Genomic DNA, 23,848 nt, shown 5'->3' with positions numbered 1-23,848 from the left:
CAAATGTATATTGTGAAGCAAGATATACTTGCTAGAAGGATTAGCAGCCAACATGAAAGGGAAACATAACCATCTCCACAACATTGTAGTTGAGATTATTTTAAGCCACACCAAACTCCTTTTCCTCTTATCAAGAACAGAATTTATCTATGGGTCTTCATAGGGACAATGTTATGAAATGTGGTAAACAATAATCTAAACAGCAACCTTACATGAAATATAACAGCCAGTATCTTATAAGATCCCTTATGCAAAGATTTTAAGGCTATAACTTTTGATGTTTTGCTGGAATGAAACTGTGGAGCTATTCTATTCTACTGTTTTAAGTGCAGAGGTTCATGCTAAGTATCCTACAAGGACACACATTTTAATAAAAGAAGACAACTCTAACTCTGGTAGCATGTCAAGAGGGTACTAAGGGCAAATCAAAGGTTCTGCTCCATAAAAATTTTGGCTTCACCTTAAGAGACAAATGGAAGATCAAAGCTACAATAACCTTAACCTAGAAAACATTTAAGTATGTGTAACCAAATACCTGCTTCAACTATAAACCCCGTCTTATTATAGCACCTAAAGCAGATGTGTTTACCAAATCTCATATTGTAGGCATAAGACCCTCCTTCCTGGGTATACAAAAACCTCTTTCCAGCCATCTTAAAGTTAGGGGGAGGTATCTGATTGGTCCTCATCAATAAAATGTGATTGTGTCACTTAACCGGCTGAGGTAGTAGGAAGTCCTTGGACAACAGTCCATTCTCCCTCTGCTCCTGTTAGGATGCTAGGGAGGAAACCTTAGGTTGGGATCATGGAATCACAAGGTAGCTGGATTGTTGAGTCACCGCATGGAAGGCAGCCACCCTGAGAAATTACCTAGATTCCCAGCAGACTGCAACTGAGTGAAAAATAAATTTTTATTGTGTTAATTCCATGAGATTTGTTACTCCACATAAATTTAGCCAACTATGACTAATACAGCCTCCATATAAAGCTTATCTCTCTTATGAACTCCCTGTGAAACTGGTTACAACATGTACTTCTAAATCACTGAAGGAGTTGACCTACTATATAGGATCCTTACCCACGCCAGTAAATGTTTGGTAACACGTACCATAAAAAAACAGTTTTAATTTTTGAGTATTCTGTGAATTCATTTTTTTCTGCCAGTGTCCAGTAAAGCCATTGTATCAGTCAGAGTCCTGGCAGGAAACATATAGCATATATTCGAATGGGCTAATTGGAGATCATTTCATAAAGGGACTTTTTAAAAGTGTTGACAGGGTTAAAAAATAATGAGGTAAGGAAAACCAATCAGTTTTCATTAATATCTCAGGCTAGCAAAACTGTAGCTTTGTCACATCATTAGAGCTAAAGGGGTAAAGAACATAACGTGGTTTCCAGAATCCAGATAAAGCTGGAGCTCTAGCCTTTGGGAAGAAAATGAAATCACAGCCAATTTGTAGCCTGATCTCTCTCTTCTCCAGCCTTCTGATCTTCTGTAAGTGCATCTCATAAGAAGCCAGAGTAGAACAGAAGGGAGACTGTTAGTACAGTCCAAAGAGGTCGTTATCCAAGGCACAAGAGGGTAGATATGGGAGGAGGGTGGATCTGCAAGGAGAGATCGAATATATACAGGATAGCTACTCAAAACTAATCCATCTTCATATTGGATAATTTTTCTCTTTTTGTTCTCTGTAGGGGGAGAGTAGTATAAATAATATTAAACCATTCCATGTAGTTTTATACAGGGTGGGTCAAAAGTAGGTTTACAGTTGCTTGTATGGAAAATAATACAATAATTAATAAATAATAATACAAGAATAAACTGTGTTTCATGTACTCACAACTGTAAAGCTACTTTTGCCCCACCCTGTATTATTCCTACTAAATATTATTATGTTAATAATAAAAATACCATCTTTATCAACTGCCAAGGTGGTATTAAGGTAAGATTTTATATGAATAACAATATTTAAAAGTTCATATTGAGCTCCTTATATTAACCCATAGCCTATTTTTCTGTGCAAAGCCAAAGACAATTTTATGTAATACTTAATAGGATTCTTCAAAAAGTGATAATTAGTATAAAAAAGAGTAGTGGAAAAACCAGTTAGGAGATTATCAAAATATGTCAGTCAAGACTTTCTGAGGTCCTGAAGAAGGATGGAAAGGAACTGGAAAACAAAAACAGATAGGACAGAGAATCACCAGTTTGAATGTATAGACTTATAGGAATTGATTGTGGAGAATGAAGACATTAAAAAAAGAAATAAAATGCTTCTAATTATTCTGAGAGAATAAGCCAAGAAAGTTGTACTGATTCTTACCCAGCACCTTGTAGCCAATTTGAATGGACCCAATGTTTGAGGACCTAGTTTATTTACAATGGCAAACTGGCCAGCCATCTGCTGGAACATCAATGCTGTGTGGTTATTAAATAGGACCAAGCTCCCCTTCACTACTCCTCATCACTTTTATTCAGCATAGTATTGAAAGTTGTAGTCACAGCAAGGACATCAAAATAAAAAAGAAATTGAAAGAATCTAAATTGGAAAGAAAGAAGTAAAAGCTGTCAATGTTTGCAGCTGGTGTGATACTACATGTTGAAAACCCCAAAGACACCACTAAACAATTATTAGAACTAATAAATGCATTCAGTAAACTTGCAAAATTCAAAATTAATATATAGAAAGAAATCAATGGTGTTCCTATACACTAATAATTAACTACCAGAAAGAAAGATAAAGAAAGCAATCTCATTTACAATTGCATTATAATAACATATCTACAAATAAATTTAACCAAGGAGAGGAAAGCCTATACTTTGAAAACTATAAGATATTAATGAAAGAAACTGAAGATGAGACAAATAAATAAAAGGATATATTATGCTCATGGATTGAAATAATTAATACTGTTTTAATATCCTACTACCCAAAACAATCTACAGATTCAATGCAATCCCTTTCAAAATACCAAAGGTATTTTTTCATATAACTAGAACAAATAATACTAACATTCATATGGAACCACAAAAGACTCCAAATAGCCAAAGCAATCTTGAGAAAGAACAAAACTAGAGGTACCATGCTCCTGGATTTCAAACTACATTACAAAGCTATAGTGATCAAAACAATATGGTACTGGCACAAAAAAAGATACATACATCAGTGGACCAGAATAGAGAACCTAGAAAATAAACCCATGCTTACATGGTAAACTAATATATGACAAAGGAGACAGGAATATGCAATAAGGAAGAGACAGTCTCTTCAATAAACAGTGTTGAGAAAACTAGAAAAATATATACAAAAACAATGATAAAACTAGACCACTTTCTTACACTATATACAAAAAGAAACTCAAAATGGATTAGAAACTTAAGTGTAAAATCTGAAACCATAAAACACTTAGAAGAAAACATAAACAGTAAACTCTTTGACATTGCTCTTAGCAATATTATTTAAAATTTTTATTGAATTTATTGGGGTAACATTAGATAATAAAATTCTATAGGTTTCAGGTGTACAATTCTATAATACATGATCTGTATATGGTAGTGTGTGTTCATCACCCCAAGTCAACTTCCATCATCATTCATCCCCTCCTTTACTCTCTCTTACCTCTTCCTACCCATTTCCCTCTGGTAATCACCATACTCATAGATTTAGCAGTATTTTTTTGGATATGGCTCCTTGGGCAAGAGAAACAAAAGAAAAAATAAGCAAATGGGACTACATCAAACTAAAAAGATTTTGCACAGTAAAGGAAACCATCAACAAAATGAAAAGGCAACCTACTGAATTGGAGATGATATTTGCAAATTATATATCCAATAAGGGGTGAATATCCAAAGTATATGAAGAATTCATACATATCAAAAAAACAAACATTCCAATTTAAAAATGGACAAGATTAGCCCTGACCTGGTGGGTCAGTTGGTTGGAGTGTCATCCTATACACCAAAAAGGTTGCCGGTTCTATTCCCCGTCAAGGCACATACTTAGGTTGTGGGTTCAATCCCCATTGGGGCATATAGAGGAGGCAACCAGTCAATGTTTCTCTCTCTCTCTCTCTTTCTCTTTTCCTCTCTCTCTCCAATCAATAAAAACTTATCCTTGGGTGAGGATTAAAAATACATTAATTAATTAAATGGACAGGATTAATATTAAAGAGCCATGAGCCACACAGTTCTTTCTGCAATTGTCACAACTCACAAATGATGTTGCAAGAACATGGAGAAGGTAGAGAAGAAAGCAGAGAAGCAGAGGCAGCCGTGGTGCAGACAAAAAAATTCTGCCCAGATTGAATGACTCCACAGTTGTAATAGTTACCAACCTTTCAAACATGTAAACTTTCAGATAAAAAATACCAAAACAGAAACCCAAACAAAAATACTTAAGCATCAGTTCTTAAGTATCCTGTTTAGCTGTTAGCATAGACTATCATTCTTTTGCATTAGGTTTGTTTCCAGCTTATGATATAAATAAACAACACTGTATTCCCTTAATATTGGTTCATTATGTGCCAAGAAAAACAATGTATTAAGTCTTTCAGTGTTAATGTACTAGAATTTTTCACATTTCAGATATCTAATTATATTTGCTCCTGATGGTGATATAAGGTTTAAGTACTAAGGATTGAAAAGGCAGCTCTAATGTTTATATATTTACCTTATTAAAAAGCAATATGTTACACAGACAGTTTTCTCTTGTGGGCTTACCTTGTAAATGTGCTTCCCAATCAAATTCATTATCTTCTGCATCCTATGCAGCATTTTCAAAAGCATGATTGATTGACACTTTTAAAAATGAACATGATGGTCCTATTAACCAGAGCAACAGATCCTAACTTTATAAAATGGATCTCCATGCCCTAGCCAGTTTGGCTCAGTGGTTAGAGCATTGGTCCGTAGACTAAAGGGTCTGGGGTTTGATTCCAGCCAAGGTCATGTACGTCAGTTGCAGGCTCCATCCCAGGCCCCAATAGGGGCGTGCATGTGGGAGGCAACCAGTTAATGTGTCTCTCTCACATTGATGTTTCTCTCCCCCCCGCCCCCGCCCTTCCACTCTCTCTGGAAACCAATGGAAAAAATATCTTCAGGTGAGGAATAAACAAACAAACAAACAAACAAACAAATAAATAAATAAATAAAGGATCCTCCATATTTATTATGGTAAATGTCTAACCATCTTTGTGATCTACAAAATATATTGAGCATGGCCACACCAAGTGCTTATTTATTGAGCCCTACATTTAGGTACTGTGTACAGAAGGGACGGAGGGAGAATTAAACAAGTATGTTTTCCTTAGGAAATTTACAATACAATATAGAAGACACAAAAAAACATTTATCATACAATGCCATAATAAAAGTAACTAAATGTTACAATGATGGCACAAAAAGAGTGCAAAAGCTGTGGGACTTTCACACCATGGAATACTATGCAGCTGTAAAAAGAAGGATCTCATACCCTTTGGGACAGCATGGATGGACCTGGAGAGTATTACGCTAAGTGAAATAAGCCAGGCAGAGAAAGACAAGTACCACATGATCTCACTCATATGTGGACTCTAATGAACAAAATAAACTGATGAACAAAATAGACCAGAGACACAGAAGCATAGAACAGACTGAGGGATCTGAGAGGGAAGGCAGGGTGGGTGGGTGGGCGGGTAGCTAGAGATTAACCAAAGAACTTGGGTGCATATATGCATAACCCATGGACACAGACAATAGTGTGGGGAAGGCCTGGGGTGGGGGAAACGGGGCGGAAGGGGGCAATGGGGAAAAATGGGGGACATCTGTAATATTTTCAACAATAAAGATAAATTATAAAAGGAGAGAGCAATCAACTCTGCTAGAGTGATGGAGAAGACTGTCAAAAAGAAACACCTTAGCTGGATTTTGAAGCATGAGCATTTTACTAGGTAGACAAAGGAAGAGAAGAGATCACTCAGGGAATGATATATGCAAAATCTCAGAAACACGAACTAACATAGTACCTGAGGGACCCTGCGAGTACTGTTTTAAAGCTGTGTCATACAATAAAAAGAGTTGATGGGATGTTGAGAAAAGCAAAGAAAGCTGAGGCTAGAGAAATATTTAAGAATAAGACCATGATGAGGTTTGTTTGGACTTCATGAGGTAGTATGTTAAATAAGTGATGGTGACTCTTCACATGATTTTAATCAAAGGCCATAATTAGATCTTATTTATAAACACCCATTCTAATATCGATGTGGTTAATGGCGTATAAGGGGGTCAAAGACAGGGAGATTCACTGTGAGACAAACATAAGGGTTTGCACAAGAGGTGATAACAGCCTGAACAGAAGGACTGGCATTGAAGATGGAGAAAAGGGAACAGAATATAGTAGAAGAAAATCAGGGGAGAGAATGCCCAGCATCTTCCATTCCAGGTAGAAAATGAAGAGATAAAATGAAAATAACTAGTGTCTCTGTGGCTACTTTAGAAAATTAAGTATTGAGATTGACATGTGTGATGTGATGTGATGGAATGAACTCTAGACTTATGAGTCAGAAAACCTGGCTTTTAGTTCCAGCTCTACTATGAGCCAGTTATCTCACCTCGGGGGAATAATTTCTCTTTCTCTGGATTCCAGTTGTTCATCTGAAAAATGTAAGGGGTTGCTTGATGACCTGTGGCATCCCTTCCATCTCTCATTCTATGTCTCCCTGGCTGATTTGGTGGCAAGGAGGCAGGCAGTTCCCAACTTAGATAACTCCCTAGTTTTTTACACAATTCCCTTACCTAAGGGCAGGAAGAAATCAAATGCCTGTAGCAGCAGGTGCAATGGAAGACTTTTGTGTCACTTAAGAAGAATCGTACATACACATGAGCGTAGTTACCTCTCACTATCACGGCATTGTTTATTCATTTTCCAAATTATCTGTGACCTCCACGTCTCCTCCTCCTGACTGCCTGGCTTTTAGGCCTGTCTTTGTTAATTAACATCTCCAGTGTAGGATGAGAAGGGAAGGAGGGAAGCACAAGCACCACATTTTGCTGCTTATTAGAAACTGTCTTTTTTATTTCGAGTGGATTTAAGAGGAAGAATATTGACTATATAAGCTAAAAACAAGGTTTTAGGTTTATCAGTGGTTTTCAATTATACAGGTTAGCCCTATTCTTACAGATAACTAGCAGTTTAAGATCATAAGTTACTTGCAAAGAATGAAAACAAATGGTGTGAAAGTGAACTTTAAAATCACAGCAGATAGAAAGTAAAATAAAAGCTCATTTACAGATCAGTGTTACTTCTTGTTGTGAAAGCAGTGTTATAGCATTGTTCCCTCTAGGACATTCTCTGTAGCATGGTCCTGCTTAGCTTAAAATTATTTGGACAATAAATGTCTGCTACTTCTTTTGGAACACTGTCCAATGGGCTAACAGTGCTCAGATAAAAATGCTTAGCTCTCTTGCACAGGGACGGGTAGGCGGGAACAAGGAGACTTTCTATGCTCCTCAGGCAACTAACCAATTTCCCCCTTGAAAAGCTCAAATGAACTTACTACAAAAAGGAACAAAACGTCTATATGTCATTTTCCCATATAATACATTCAAGAAATATAAATTAAAAACAAGCAGAATAGCCTGGCACTCTAGAGAAAGCAAAAAAAAGAAACTATGCATGGAATCTGATTTTTGGAACTAAACCATGATATGTGGTAACTGGATGATAACTATCCAAGAGGGCAGTTTTATGAAGTGTGAGTTTTTGCCACATACAAATACATTCTTTTGGGCTTTTTGTTAATCGGTACCAAATGCCAAAATATTCTTATATCTTTCTTTAGCCCTTATTTTAATAAATCATATGGAAATTTGTAGCAATACTCAAGGGGAGTTTGAGTAGTAAGAGAGCACTCACATGACTTAAAAAAAAATAAGGGTTAAACACCAAGGTGATTTGAATTCTCTGGAAAGTATGAGATCAACACAACAATTCTCCAGCCTTTAAAATACCAATTGTGTGCGGGGGAAATACCATTTGTTTGAATAAAATGGTATCTGATGTTTTACAATTTACAAAGCATTTTCTTTTACATTATTTACAACAGTCTTATGCTGTGAGCACTGTCATACCTATTATAGACATGAGAAAACTAAGAATTTGGGGAAATTCATTAGCTAGCTCACAAAGCTTGCTAATAGCAAAATCTGGATTTAAGCTTAGGTCCTGGGATGCCAGGTTTAGTTTATACACTTCAATTATCATGAATTATAAAATTTTGTTCAGAAAAAAATAAATATTTATCTCAACTAGTTATGGATCAGCAATCTTGATATTTAGACCAGTGAGATTTCTTGATTCAAGGAAACTTAACTAAAATTCTTGGGAAATGAGGTCTTCTTGTTATTAAAATCCTCTTTTTTCAACATTTTTGTTGACTATCATTATAATTTGTATTCAAGAATTTTTATGGCATAGAAAATAAAAATATGGAAAAAATAATTGAACCTTAGTGGTATACATAGTAAACTAAACAAATATCTGTTGATTGACAACCTGCAGAGCCTCAAAATCAGTATTCTGGTCACTAATTATGAATTCAGGAGTGTGAGTATAAGTATAGGGCACTGAACCAAATTTATATTTACTTCAAGACACACCAAGGAAGTTATTAGAATAAATCACTGATGATAGCTTGTCTTATTTGTTTCTTTTCTCCTGAAGTCAAGTTCAAGGAAAATTCAGTTAGGGATCTTGAAGAATTGAATCTTTACTACAATATAAATATATTTCACTGTAAGTTGGTCTCCCTTTCAGCATATTAGACACAAAGCCAAGAGTAGCCAGACTAAACAAAATGTAAGCTGAAGGCTATGGGTCAAGTGAAAATCACTCCCATTCCTTGGAATGCTCTTTAAGGATCCCAGAGAGTGGGTAAAGTTTTCATTTATTCTGCAGAAGGAAATCACAGAAATGTGTAACTTCTTGAAACATCTGCATGAGCATTAAATCTACATTATACAGAGGAAGTGGGTAGAAGTGATACTGTTATGACTACACTAGAACCTTGTGAGGCACAAATCAATTGGCTGATCTATGAAGTGGAGTGAAGGTTCTTGGGGAGCTCAAGATGAACTTATATTAAGTATATTACAGTGCACCCCCAATGACAAATCCAATAAGCAATATAGTGATCTGTATGGAGAAGGAAATATATATATTCAAAAGTGAAATAGATTTAGACTACTGGAATGTTCAACTTTAACAATTTTGATTAACATCTTAATTGAGTCTTTTTAACACTCTCTTCTTTCAAAGGATATGAAAAAGAAATCATCAAATCCCTCCCTGCTGAGATTTTGCTTGGAACCAAAGACATTTTCAAACAATTATTTTCTCATTAACACAAGGGAAAAGCAAGACTGTCACTATCTCTTCTTTGCCTGTGGCCCCTAATAACCCTAAATAATATTTCAGAAGAAATCCCTCTCATTATTTGTTATTCTCCACTGAAATTTTTCTCTAACAAATATCTAATGTGTCTTGCATTAATTCATATTATAGCTCAATTCTGACATGTTCTGATCTATGTATTTTATATATGATAGTGATCTGAATACAATATAATAAAGCATAGAATTAATCTATGTGCATTTCAATACTCAATAAAAAAGCTAACAAAATTTTTCCTAATTATCACAGGCATTAACCTTCATTTTTATCTAGTATGCTAAATTAACTGAAGAATAATTACTCTGAAAACTAGACCAAATGATGTTCATTTCATTTCCCAATTTCTTCATGTAATATGAATTGATGAACTTTTAGACAGCCTCATGCTATAGCTAAATTCAATGATTCATTCTTAATTTCTTTCACTTGTCTCCATAAAAACAGTTTGTATTACAGAATATATGTAAAACACAAGTAATCTGCAATGAATGAAAGTTATTTTAAAATATTTACCTTTCACAGAAACTAGAAAATATTCCTAATTGATTCCTTTAAATTCTTCAATCGGTGAATTAAAATCGAACAACTAAATTTCATCCCATTTTATTTTATATTTTATTATACATTTACGGTATGGTTTCAATGAGTTGTGATAACAGCTGCATATCAAGGAATTCCGTTGTCCCCATAGTGTGGGAGTAAAATTGCCATTAATAAATCTTGAGTGACTGGGAAACAGAAGCCATCCATGAACAAGCTAATTCAGCCATAGAAGTAAGACTGTCATTGGATATCCAAGGGCCTAAAAAAAGTTCAAATAAAAATTAAAGTTGAAAAACAGTTTAATATGTTCCATCATCTTTAATAGTGCCTTATTTGGTATCTATGAACTTTTGAGCAGAGCTAGCACCTCTGTTGGGCAAAAGTAAGTGGGTAGGGCTTTGGGTCAAGTCTCCATGACTAAGAAATAAAGAATGTGTTAATCAAATATCCACATAATGTTTAAACTGGCAAGGTTAATATACAGAAATAACATGTAAAATGAACACTGATATCCTGATAAAGTGGTCCTATCAAGTGGGAATAATGTCAACAGGAAAAAGCACGAAATATTAGGAACAAACTTAAGGATCAAAGAAAGACAAGGACAGATACAGAATAGAAGAGTCCTCATTAAAAATAAGTATAGCTTAAGAGAGGAGTTCATAACTGACTAAAAGCTAAATAGGTGTCATTATTGCAATAATATTTGCAGAAATGACCCAGAAGTACACAGAAAAATAACACACTAAGTAAGGGATTATTTCACACTCTTTACTAGTCATAGTCTTAAAAGAACTAATGTTCATTGGGCTACACGTTAGGCAGTGTGCTAAATGTTTTATACACATCTCATTTAATCCTTCCAATATCCTACCCCATAGGTAATATATTTAGCCCCATTTTACATATGAAAAATTGAGGTCCCAGACTTTTCCCAATTCTTTTCCTGAACTATATGCTTCAAAATGTCCTGTTTTTCTTCTTCTTCTTCAAATCTATCTACCCACTGAGGCACCATGCAGCTTCATCAAGGACTATGAACCGTCCCCCGGCCGTCGCACTCAGGTTGTCCTACCGGGCCTGAGGTTGCCTGCCCCTGGGCCAGCGCGCTGCACCTGCCTGGCTCAACTCCGAGCTTCTACAGTTGGGGCTGCTCCTCCAGGCAGCTGTGCAACCTTCATGAGGTTGGATCTACCTCTTTACCATAAGCAAACAGCTATGCACTGGTAAGTTTAGAGTTTTAACAGAAAGTATTTATTCTTAGATAGGAGGCATATCTGAATTTATGCTTGTTTAATAGAGTGGATATTGCAAAAATGACTACCATATACTCTGAGAGTGTAAGGTGTTGTGAAACTGATATCTAAACTGAGTCTTTTCCTTCTCCCTTGAATAATCACTTTTTTCCCCCCTCATTAAAAACAATGCATGAATGGTTGTAGGACACATGATTTTGCCCTGTGATCTACTTTGATTTATTAGTGGAACTACAATGATGAATTATATTTAATTATGATCATTTAAAAAGATAAATCAAAACATATGATTGCTTTTTCATCACAAAGATCATAAAAAATGTGTGTTTTTAAATTTTGGTGGATAAAGAAATAATTTTCTGTCTGATCCCAAACAGTTTCATTCTCAATTAAAAGTTCAGAGAATGATGAGAATCTGAGAATTAAAATGGACTTTAGACGGTCCATTCTTTAGCCTCCCGGCAGCTGGATAGCAAAACATTCCAGGACCAGTTATCTAGACTCTTCTTGGAGTCAATCAGCAAAGCATCTTTGTTCTAATATCAATCTTTCACAAACGTTTTATCTTCTCTATGTCTACAAAGTACCTAAAAACCTGTTGTATAATATATTTTTTAATTGAACAAACTTTTATAGCCAGCTTTAAAACAATTTTTAAGCCATGCTTTTTACTGTAAACAGATTAATTGAACACATTTCTTTTTGACAATAAAAAATAATAGATTATCAAAGACTCATGTGTATCTTTTATATAAAAAACTATCCAAGTTATAGTTTGCAAGATTCAAATGATATATTTAACAAATTAAACTGCCCAACAAACTATACATTTTTTTGTAATGCCAGCAGAGGAATGTGGAAAAAAAGTCTTTTTAGCAGCCTGGATATCTAACCCATTAGATATTTATCCATGCTTTAAAGAACTTCAGAGCTAAGAGGAACCAGAAAGGCCATTCAGATGAATCTCCTGACAAATATGAGAGTGAACTCTACAACCACCCAGACCTCTGGTCATTCAATGCTTATTTAAACATTTCTAAGGCTAAGGAGCCTATTCAGTTTTCAGATGGTTTCATATTTATATTCCAGCCAAAATCTGCCTCCCTGATCCACATTTATCTATTTTCGTTTGGCCCTTTAGAATCGCTAAAAAGAAATCTAAATTTCCCATCTAACAGTCCTTGATGATTTAAAAAAATCAGAACAGGCCACTGACATTGCCTTTTCAGCTGGTAGAAACTCAAAGCTTCCATGCAACGGGTTCACATAGAGAAAGAAGTAAAATGGTTGACACATTGTTCAGAAGATAAACATAACCAAGTCCACATGAAAGCCACCTTCTGCTACTGTAGTGGTAGGATTATTAGACTTAAAATTCCTTTCAGGCAAAGGCTATGCCTATATCACTATTGTGTCTCTAGCACATATTAGATGAGGAACACATATTTTTGGTTGAGGTAATACATGGTTTCAATAGAAACAAACAAAAAGCTGGAATTAAAGGCCAAAGACATGTCTTGGCAAGAATGCAAGGTAAGCTAAACCAAGGACCCAGAAAAAGGGTTGTCCTGTGAAACTCATTCACAAGTTATTAGGAAAAACATTTTAATTCTAATAATAACAGGTTCTCACATGCTTTTCATTGTCTGAATGTTTACATAAAGCTTAAAAACCAGTTGAACTAAATTGTTGTATTGAATTGTAGAGCTGTGTATATACAGCTTTTAAGCACTTTTTTAAACTTAAGGGGAAATAGTATGATTCCTTTAAAAAACAAGTTGATGTGCTTAGTACAGAAAAAAGTGATGATGGTGATGATGACAACAGCTAATATTTACTGGCCATTTTTACATGCCAGATACTGTGCTAATTGTTTTACATACATTGTTTACTTATGCCTCATAAGTTGTATACTGTAATATTCATTTAAAGATGAGGAAAATACAGCTTAGAGAGTTTATGTAACTTATCTAAAACTCTCAGAGCAAGTACTGGAGCCAGAATCAAATGGAGGTCTGACTCCTAACATGACTTCTAATAATACCTTTGAAAACATTATTGTCAACACATTTTCCTTCAAATTAAACATGATACCATAGCAACAATGATACCACACCATATTATTAAGAATATAACCAGATCCACTTTCATTCTTGTTCTCATGTTCAAATCCTTAATGGTTTGTTTTTATTTAAAGCTGGATTTTCTCCATGAATTTTCTTTTTGCTCAAACCCTGTCAAAATTGTAGAGGCTCTTCAACTTATGATGGGTTTACATCCCAATAAATCCATCGCAAGTTGAAAAAATCTTGAGTCAAAAATTCATTTAATATACCTAACCTCCCAAACATCATGGCTTGGCTTAGCCTACTTTAAGTGTTCTCAGAACACTTGCCTTAGCCTACAGTTGGGCAAATATCTTGAGTTTCATCTCAAGAGAAATTGCCTTCATCTTCTTATTCTCAGCAGAAACAGGAGACACAGGTGGGTATTTTCTAGACACGATAGGACACAAAAATGCAAAACATGATATTCAAAAATACCTGGGAACACAATACACTGTAGAGTATCAGTTGTTTACCCTCATGATCACGTGGCTGACTGGGACCTGCAGCTCACTGTGGCTGCTCGGAATCATGACAGTATGGTTCCATAAATTGCTAGCCTGGGAAAAGACCAAAATTCAAAGTACAACGTTTCTACTGAACGTGCATTGCTTTTGCATCATCGTAAACTACAAAAATCATAAGCCAAAGACTGTATATGCAGTAACCTTAGGAAGCCGAAAGAGACACCACTTATCTAAAATTTTCTCTCAGGATATGAAAGCAAAATAATTACCAGGCTATATGCCACTTTTTAGAATTGCTCTCTTTTCTCTTGCTGCAGTTGAATGACAAATGGAAAACTAGCCAAGAGAAAAATCACTTAGTGATAAATTGTGGTCAAAACCCATAAGAAACACATTTACAAGTGTCTAGAAATAAAGTTGAGCTTGTTCCAGATAAATACACAGACACACCCCAAAACAGCTGTGCCAAACAACTCCATCACATAACTGCCTATCCCAGAAATTAAATTCAATCCTTAGGTTTTGAAAGTACTAAAAATGTCATCCATGCAAGTTAAGTCAACTCCACAGAACTTGCCAATAATACATTTGCTCCTTCAATCTGGACTTGTACATTTTCCTTTAGCGAAAGAAAAAAAAATGGTCAGAGAAGTATCTCAGTAATTTTTTTTTTTCCTTTATAATATCTAACTAACACAGAAGTAATGTGATGAGCGATGAGAGAAGAGGGGTTGGAATTGGAAAAGCATGGGTTAAAATTCCAGCCCTGCCACTTTTTGCAAGTTGCGTGACAAGTCAGATTTACCTCTCTGATCCTCATCTGTAAAATGTGTATATTATATCTGGATATGTATTATATAAGTATATAGTTATGTATATGTTTATACATATTATGTACAACCTACAAGGCATGTGTGTGTATACACATGTATACATATGCTTCATAGGCTGTGCTTAACATGCATAAGTATATATGTACATATATATATCACATAGTAGGTTTTCAAATGTAGTGGTTATAAATTTTTCTCCACATTTTTATGTATATTAGAAACATCACTTTTTTATTATACTCTGAGGCCCCATCCTACTGGACCAGCAGTGAATCAAATCTCCACTATCCTGAGTCTTACATAAAGCCCAACATTAGAGAGGGACTCTGATTCTAGGTTTACACCAGTCACCACTGAGAAGTTCACATTGGTCCTTTGAAGTTGGGAAACTTAACAGCTTCTATACAATACTGGGCACAAAAATTGTATCAAATAATAAGCCTCACAGTTGGCATTCCTAAGTATAATACCCAGCCCACTACACACACACACACACACACACACACACACACACACACAGAGCACAGCACAAATACCCCAGTTTTCTTGACCTGCCAATCCACCATCCCTTACCTAGTTTCAAGATCTGTCCTCTCACTATCTTGCTACTACCTTCTACCCACTTTCAAAGATCTCACCTCAGGTCCTCCCGTTCCAGTTAAGCTCTTCAATGAATTGAGGCTTTCCAAAAATAAGAGGTTTCATTGTTTGTTTCTGGTAACTATGACAATATCAACTACACCCAACCAGCATGCACAAAATGACCTAACTACCTTCTAGAAACAGGAGAGAAGAAAATACAGAGAACAAAACATATAACTTATTCTTTATGTTACTTCTAGCAATTAGATAAACAATCCACACTACTTAGTATTTCAATAAATGTTCCTGTCTCACTATTGTTATATCATTTCTGAGCAAAAAAGTGAAATGGATCCTTCATTCTGCTTTCTTCTCTGCTCCTTCTTTAGAGTCCCTTAATCCTACTTGAATGCCTAAAGACCTCATAGATCTTGATGCTCTACCCATGACTATTATTATCAACTCATATTAGTTTGCCCTGGACAATTCTGGTTTTAAAACTGAAAGTCCTGTATCTCTGGAAAATCCTCAGTACTAAACAAACAGGGAAGGTCAGTCACCTTAGACATAACTTCCCTCCTTAGATAGGACTCCATGGTTTAGAACTTCCGTTCCCCTGTTAAAGTGCATGCTCCCTTTGCTAGTTCATCTGATAAATGAATTCAAAATAATTTATACATGTGTCAACTCTTTCAGATAACATCTGCATTTCATCTAGGATGTAGAAATTCTAACAGTTATTTTAGTGTAGCAGGGATGATGCCAGAAACATACCAAAGGGCTGAGGAAACTTTTAGGGCTCTTGAATCTCACCACTTGAGTGCTTCCTACTTCACCTATGAGTAAAGCTAATACATAAGGACTGATGGTATTATGTCTTATTCTCAAACAACTGGCTTTAAAAGACACCTGAGGATTTTTTTAAAATATGGGTACCTTGACCTTACCCTAGAGCCATTAAATCAAATTTGCTGGAGTGGGAGTGGCCAAAGCATTGGATTCTGTTTTAACAGCTCCCGAAGTGATTTAAATATGCAGTCAAGGTTGAGAACCACTGCTTTAGAGCATTTGAGAGTTTGGGCAAGAGACACTCCCTCACATGCGCTTTCTGGTTAGTAAAGTAAAGATGGGAAACTCAGGGTTTCCTTCATTAGAATTCTTGCAAAGACTGATCAGTTCTTTGCTAGCTGCCTTGCATTACACAGTGAAAACACTGCAATATCTGTTTGCATATTGATTTGAGAGCCAGAGCCGTCTGATATCCTCACCATTATCTTTTGCCCACTATCTGTATTATGCCTTATTTATAATTGATATCCAATCCTAATCACATCTGAACTAGAGGCCTTTGATCAATATGTGCTTCAATTTTTCTCCCATGACCTTAGGACCTGCACTGTAATAATTAGCAACCTGGTGACTTTCCTCATTACCAGATATTCCTGGCACTTTCTGAATCTGGAGATGGTGATAATATTACCCATTTTACCTGCTGTTTGCTTTGCTTTTGCTGGGTCTTGAGCTGTATTAAGACGTCTCTGTTTGATATTTTCATGCAAATTCAAACAGATGTTTCCCATCTTATAAATCAATGATGCATGATGCAAACCTAAAGCAGTAAAATTTAGGGCACGTAAGTTCTTAATCAAATTAAAAGTCCAAGGCTTGACTTCTGTAGCACCAGCACTAAAGGTGGCAAATAGACCCTTGGCAAGAATTTTAATATTGGCCTTGACAGAGAAGAACTTACCTGTTTTCCTCAAGATGCATTTTGCCTTCATTGCCTCCTTAATTCTTTTGAGATCATAAATGTGATTGCTCAGTGGTGATATGTTGTGCTGATAGATGTACTTGCTCATTATGTTTGGCTCTAGACTACCATCAAATTTCCCATAGTGCATCTAGCAACTTTCATTACTGACTTGAGTCAGATTGAAATTATCAGGCTAGAGCTAATGTCCCCTGACCCAGTTCATTCCTCCTTGCCATCATTCTATAAGGGATTTCATTTCTTTCTTACTGAATTTTGTTGCAGGAATCTGAGAGGGTTAAGAAGATAGGATATTCAAAGGAAAGGAAGACAATAATAAATACATTTTATTCTTCACATTCCTACAATTTGGTTTTTTACCCTACTCCACCTCACCAGCAAAACAATAATTTTCCTACATGGTTAATTTATTCAATTCCTATTTTTTATAATACATTTCTAGAAACACAAAAATGGTCACATGATTTTCTGTGAAACTAGTACTGAGAAGCAGAGGTTATTAAAAATGATAGTAAGTGGCTGATACCTTCTTAACAGATGCATAACCCTCTGAGAAAGTGCTTTTTCTAGTATCACATAACTACCAGCACTCCTTCACTACCAGCAGATGGCTCAAGTGAATAAAGACCTGTTCCCAAAGGCCATGTTGTGTGTTTCCCAACTAGCAAAGTCCCTAATTACTACCCACTGTGACTCAAGGTTAGTAAAAATATTGTATAATTGTGGATAGCTATTCAGTTAATAATTACTTCATTGTCTAATAGGTGCAAGTCATGGAATATGTAAAATAAATAATATACAATAATGTCTTAGGGATATTAAAGTACAAGAAAAATTAACCAAGTCAATGTTCAAATCCCTCTAAAACTATAAAATTTTCTATAGTTTTCCTACTCTCTACAAAAAACTATATAGGAAAACTAATTATAATCATCACTGCAAGTCAGCCATATCACAACATCTATATACTGCTGATGATAACACTGCGGGGCCATATATGAAGATGCTGAAGATGTCCCCAGTGATTTGAGATAGATGATGATGATGATGATGATGATGATAGATGATAGATAGATAGATGATAGATAGATGATAGATAGATATAGATGATAGATGATAGATGATATAGATAGATAGATGATAGATAGATAGATGATAGATAGATAGATATAGATGATAGATAGATAGATAGATAGATAGATAGATAGATAGATAGATAGATATAGATGATAGATAGATAGATAGATGATGATAGATAGATGATAGATAGATAGATAGATATAGATGATAGATAGATAGATAGATAGATAGATAGATAGATAGATAGATAGATAGATAGATAGATAGATGATAGATAGATAGATATAGATGATAGATAGATAGATAGATGATGATAGATAGATGATAGATAGATAGATAGATAGATAGATAGATAGATAGATAGATAGATAGATAGATGATAGATAGATAGATAGATGATAGATAGATAGATGATAGATGATAGATAGATAGATAGATAGATAGATAGATAGATAGATAGATAGATGATAGATAGATAGATAGATAGATAGATAGATAGATAGATAGATGATAGATAGATAGATAGATAGATAGATAGATAGATAGATAGATAGATAGATATAGATAGATGATAGATAGAAGATAGATAGATAGATAGATAGATAGATAGATAGATAGATAGATAGATAGATAGATAGATAGATATAGATAGATAGATGATAGATAGATGATAGATAGATAGATAGATAGATAGATAGATAGATAGATAGATAGATAGATAGATAGATATAGATAGATGATAGATATAGATAGATGATAGATGATTAGATAGATAGATAGATAGATAGATAGATAGATAGATAGATGATAGATAGATAGATAGATAGATATAGATAGATGATAGATGATATAGATAGATGATGATAGATGATAGATAGATAGATAGATAGATGATAGATGATGATAGATAGATAGATAGATAGATACATACATACATACATACATACATACATACATAGATGATAGATAGATGATGATAGATAGATAGATAGATGATAGATGATAGATAGATTAGATAGATAGATAGATAGATAGATAGATAGATGATAGATAGATAGATAGATAGATAGATAGATAGATAGATAGATAGATGATATAGATGATAGATGGATATATATAGATAGATAGATGATAGATAGACAGATATCTTGTCCCTAAGGTATCTATATACATTTGACCATTGAACAACACAGGTTTAAACTGTGCAAGTCCACTTATGTGAGAATTTTTTCAATAAATACCTGTACTGTTTTCAATCTGTGATTGGAGGTCTGCAGATGCGGAGGGCCGACTATATGCATTGGTCTACACCATTTTTACAGGGGACTTGAGCATCCTCAGATTTTGTTATCTAGGAGAGCAAGTGGTGTAAGTTCCAGTCCAAATGATGTTTCAATGCAAGTCCAAAAGCAGGAAAAGACCAGCGTCTCAGGTGCAACAGTCAGGGAGGAGTTCCCTCTTACTAAGCCTTTTTGTCCTATTCAGGTCTTCAATAGATTGGGTGAGGTCCACTTCCATTAAGGACACTCAGCTGATTCAAATGTTCATCTCATCCAGAGCCCCCCCACGGGTATGACCAGAACAGTGTTTGAACAAATATCTGGGCACCCTGTGGCCCAGTCAAGTTGACACCTAAATTTTACCATCACATTAATAACAGACAAAAATATGACTCAAAGCTCTAAGGACAGGCTTTGAAAAACCTAATAATTTTGTAACGATGGTTACAAAAGTTACATCAAATATTACTTAAAGAGAAAATGAAATCAATAAGAATGATTGATTATTCCAATCGCTGTTAAGAATTCTTTTATTTCACATGCTACAGAGTTTTAGGAATGTCAATTAAATCTTAAATCAAAGGTGACTGGAGCTGTCACTAGGGACACGACTCCTGATCTTATTTCAATGAGCCGGCACAATGAGCTGGCATAGAGGTTCATACATCTTTTGATCCACGTTATCCATGAAAAGTAGATTTTTCTCTTAGTAAATAATTAGTGAACCACAAGTAAGGATAGCGATGGGTGTATTAAACAGTGCTTGGGAGAAATTAACATCCAAAAGGTATCTGTCCCACGTGACAGCCTGAGAGAACGGAATCTCCGATATTACTATATCAGCCATTCTTCAGAAACCCGGGGCCTCATTTCACTGCAGACATACAGAAGGACGCCTCACACCCCAGCATTTTCCCACCAGATGTTATTAGAGGTGGGGCAACGAAAACAAGTTGAATTTCTTTTTCCTTTGCCCCCTCCAGTGAAATGATCTGCAGAAAAACCAAAGCCAAGAACCACAGCCGAACCCATGCAAGCCAGAAAATGCCAAGCTAGAGAGAGCTCCCTGAGCATTTCTATTTCCACCGAGCAGCGCGCTTACATTGATGGGAAATCACAAAGCAACTAAAGGGAACGCACGCCCTAGTGATAGATTGTTCTGTATAATTGGTTCTTAAAGATTTTTGCAAGTTCTCTCCAAGAGGTTAGGAAATGCTTTTATGCCTTATTGCCTATTATCTAACTCAGTTTTATGGTGACATACTCTTCCCTTCTGAATACTTTACCTTTCCAGCTGGTGAAACAATAAACAAAAGGCTTTTCGTTAAAAAATATTTCCTTTGCCGCTATGGATTCTGTAGCCTGATTCTTTGTTCGGTGTCGTTGCTTCGCAAATCAAATGATCATGTTCCACCGAAAAGCAGATAAAGGAATACGAACAGGTGAAAGCTAACTTATTTCTCTCCCTAATGATGCTACTGAGGCAAATAGAGCTGTTTTCCTAGAGATGATGAAAGTGGAGTAAATAGATAAATATGCGCGATAGACACAAATTGCAAATATTACAGGCTCGCCAGGACTTGAATGATTGGTGAGTTACTGCGTGCAGCACATCTCTAGTGATGATGGATGGCACTGCAGAAAGCGAAGCTCTGTGTGAAATTTTAAATGGAGAGTTAGGGAAGAAATTAACCACATCTGGACCTTACAGTGTATCCCCGCTTAAGAACACACTGCACAAAACTGGTCTCATTGTTTTTCCAGGAAAACACCTTTCAAACGTAAAAACCGGTGGATTTTGTCCTTTAAATAGGAAGCTGTTTTTAAATGGCAACATCTAGTATCGGTAAAGGTGCTGAGAAGTGGGCAATCGTTTTTAAAGTTGGAAGGGAGCGTAAATTACAAGGAGGGAAATTTATAATCTTACAGCACATATCGAAACCCTTAACAGTGTGTATACTCTTTGCCCCAGAAATTTCTAGTAATATATCTTAAATAAATATTATAGAAGTGCAAAATGGGGAAAGATCAACTACAAAACTGCATTTGATAATACAGAACATTTAGAAACAACTTACCTTCTAAAGAATAAGATCCTGCTTCTATAAAATACATAAAATTATTAGCGGTGGTTCCAATTGGTGATGAGCTTAAGTGATTTTTATTTACTTTTTTCTTGTCTGTATTTTTTATAATTAAGATTATCTTAAAATGAGAACAAAAGTTATTTTTAAAAGAGGAGGTCTGAATTTTTGTTCAGGGACTGACTCACGGGGAGGAAATAGAAGCCCTTTTAACTAGACTCCCTAGTTGTTTTCTATAAATATGAGCAAGATGGCATAGCCTGAGCAGAAGTTGACCAGAATTCTGCACACACATCCTTAATCAAACAATAAATCACACACACAAAATATGTCAATTTTCAGTAGTTTGAGATTATTCCTAAGATGACAGTACTTAATGCTGAAAACATCAATATAATTAACAAGATATGGATTACATACTACTGTTAGCTGACTTTAAATGAAACAACAAGTATGTAATCAAAGGAAGATATTATAACCCAGGCAAAGGATGAGAGTAGAATGACATGAGAGCTTTCTATCCTGACTTCTTGGGCTAGACTTCTTATCAAATATTTCTTATTCACAGTCAAATAATACATCATCATGAATTTTTTTTTTTTTTTGCTGTCCCCTGGAATTTTTCATTTTGTCCTAAAACTGAATCCTAAAGGCCGCTTTTGTAGAATAAGTCAAGCTGTCAAGTTGCTACTAGAACATATAGGTTTGGTGAGCAATCTCCCTTCTTACCGACACCCGTTTTTATACAGATTTCAAGCTGAGCTGTATCATCTTGGTCAGTATCAGGCTTGGAGATTTCTAAGCCAGGCACCTATATTTGACAATAAGCTAGTGGAGCTCATTCTTCTAAATGGGCGATCTTCACTTTGATTAAAATTAAGTTGTCCTTTCAAAACCAAACTGCTATTAATCACCAATAAACATACGATGTATTCTTTGAGAAACTTAAACAGAGGAGCCTGATATCCAAGCTAGGCATATCAGTCAGGATGGGTTAGGTTATGCTGTGCTAGTAGTAACAAAAAAACAAAAACAAAAACAAAACTAAAAATGTCAGTGGCTTAAAACAACAAATGCATCCCCCCTGCTCATGCTATTTCCATGGCGGGTCGCTGGCAGTGGGGGTGGTAGCGGAAGGGTGCTCTTTTCATTGTATCTACTCGGGGATCTCTGGGTGATTCAGGCTGACAAAGCAGCCACCACCTTGAACATCCCCTGTTACGGAGGTGGAGGGAAAGAATCCTAGAAAGCATCTCACTTAGGCAATTAAATGTTCTGGCTCTCTGGCCCTTAAATGAGATATGTCACTTCTACTCACAAGTCACCAGCCAAAACGAATGACATGGTTCCGCCAAACCACAAGGGGCTAGGAAGCACAATCCTACAACGGGTCCAGAAAGGGAGCGGAGCAAGATTTATTTAGAGAAAAACGCCAAAGACTACCATGCCAAGTTTTCAATCATTTGATTTTCAGTTCATCAAAATTGTTTTATGTGTGTGTGTGTGTGTTCCTATGTGTATGATAGGAAGATGTTTTATATACACACACATAAATCATCATTCTCCCCTGTCTTTAATTTTATTTTTCTAATTTCCTTTACCCTTTTAAAGCTGCTCATTTGATAACCCAGAATTTCAACAAATATTGCTATTGCATGGTAATAACTTTGTAAATAACACTCATTATATGACTCCATGCTGTATATTTCCTTAGGTTAGATCATCTGAATGGAAGATTGGTAGGTGGAAGCGCAAAGGCTTTACAATGACTACAAGTCCTAGATAAAGACTCACAAATACATTCCCTCCATGAGTAAGGGCTGCTGTCCCATATCAATGAACAAAAATAAGATACTAGACAGCATGACAATACAGGATTTCATCACCAGTGAACAAGTCGAGGATCCAGGTACTGAAACTGACTTAGGACGAGTGAACTTAGTTACAAGAAATACAGAAAGAGCCCAGTTGGAAGAAAATTGAGAACTAGATGAGAAGCTCAGTCAATGTGCCGCTGAAATGTGGAAGAACTAAAGCAGACCTCTCTATTCCTTTCTAATTAGAAAGAGGCTCACTGGTCTCAGACTAGGGCAAAACCACTCCTGATGGTTGAGACTAACTGGTCATAAGAACTTAGCGTTAATTAGGTGCTTGAATGCAAACTGTGAACTCACTCTCTTCCAAAGCCTAGATTTCTTCTCCCATTCACTCCACTCCAAAGAACTGGCATTCCAGTTACCTTTAAATTACCTCTTAGTTACAGCAGATTTTTCTTCCTTTTGAAGACATAGCCCTTGATGAATGTTAGCTCGAGAAGACTAGCAGGTACACAAATTAAGGTGGTACTTCCTCAAAGTCAACTCCTAGAAACAACATTATCATCTAGAAGTAATATCCAAATTCCCCAAATTAGGATGAT

This window comes from Miniopterus natalensis, chromosome X (genome assembly GCF_054644295.1).
Source record: "Miniopterus natalensis isolate mMinNat1 chromosome X, mMinNat1.hap1, whole genome shotgun sequence".
Taxonomy (NCBI): Eukaryota; Metazoa; Chordata; class Mammalia; order Chiroptera; family Miniopteridae; genus Miniopterus; species Miniopterus natalensis.
Note: the sequence above shows the minus strand (reverse complement) of the source record.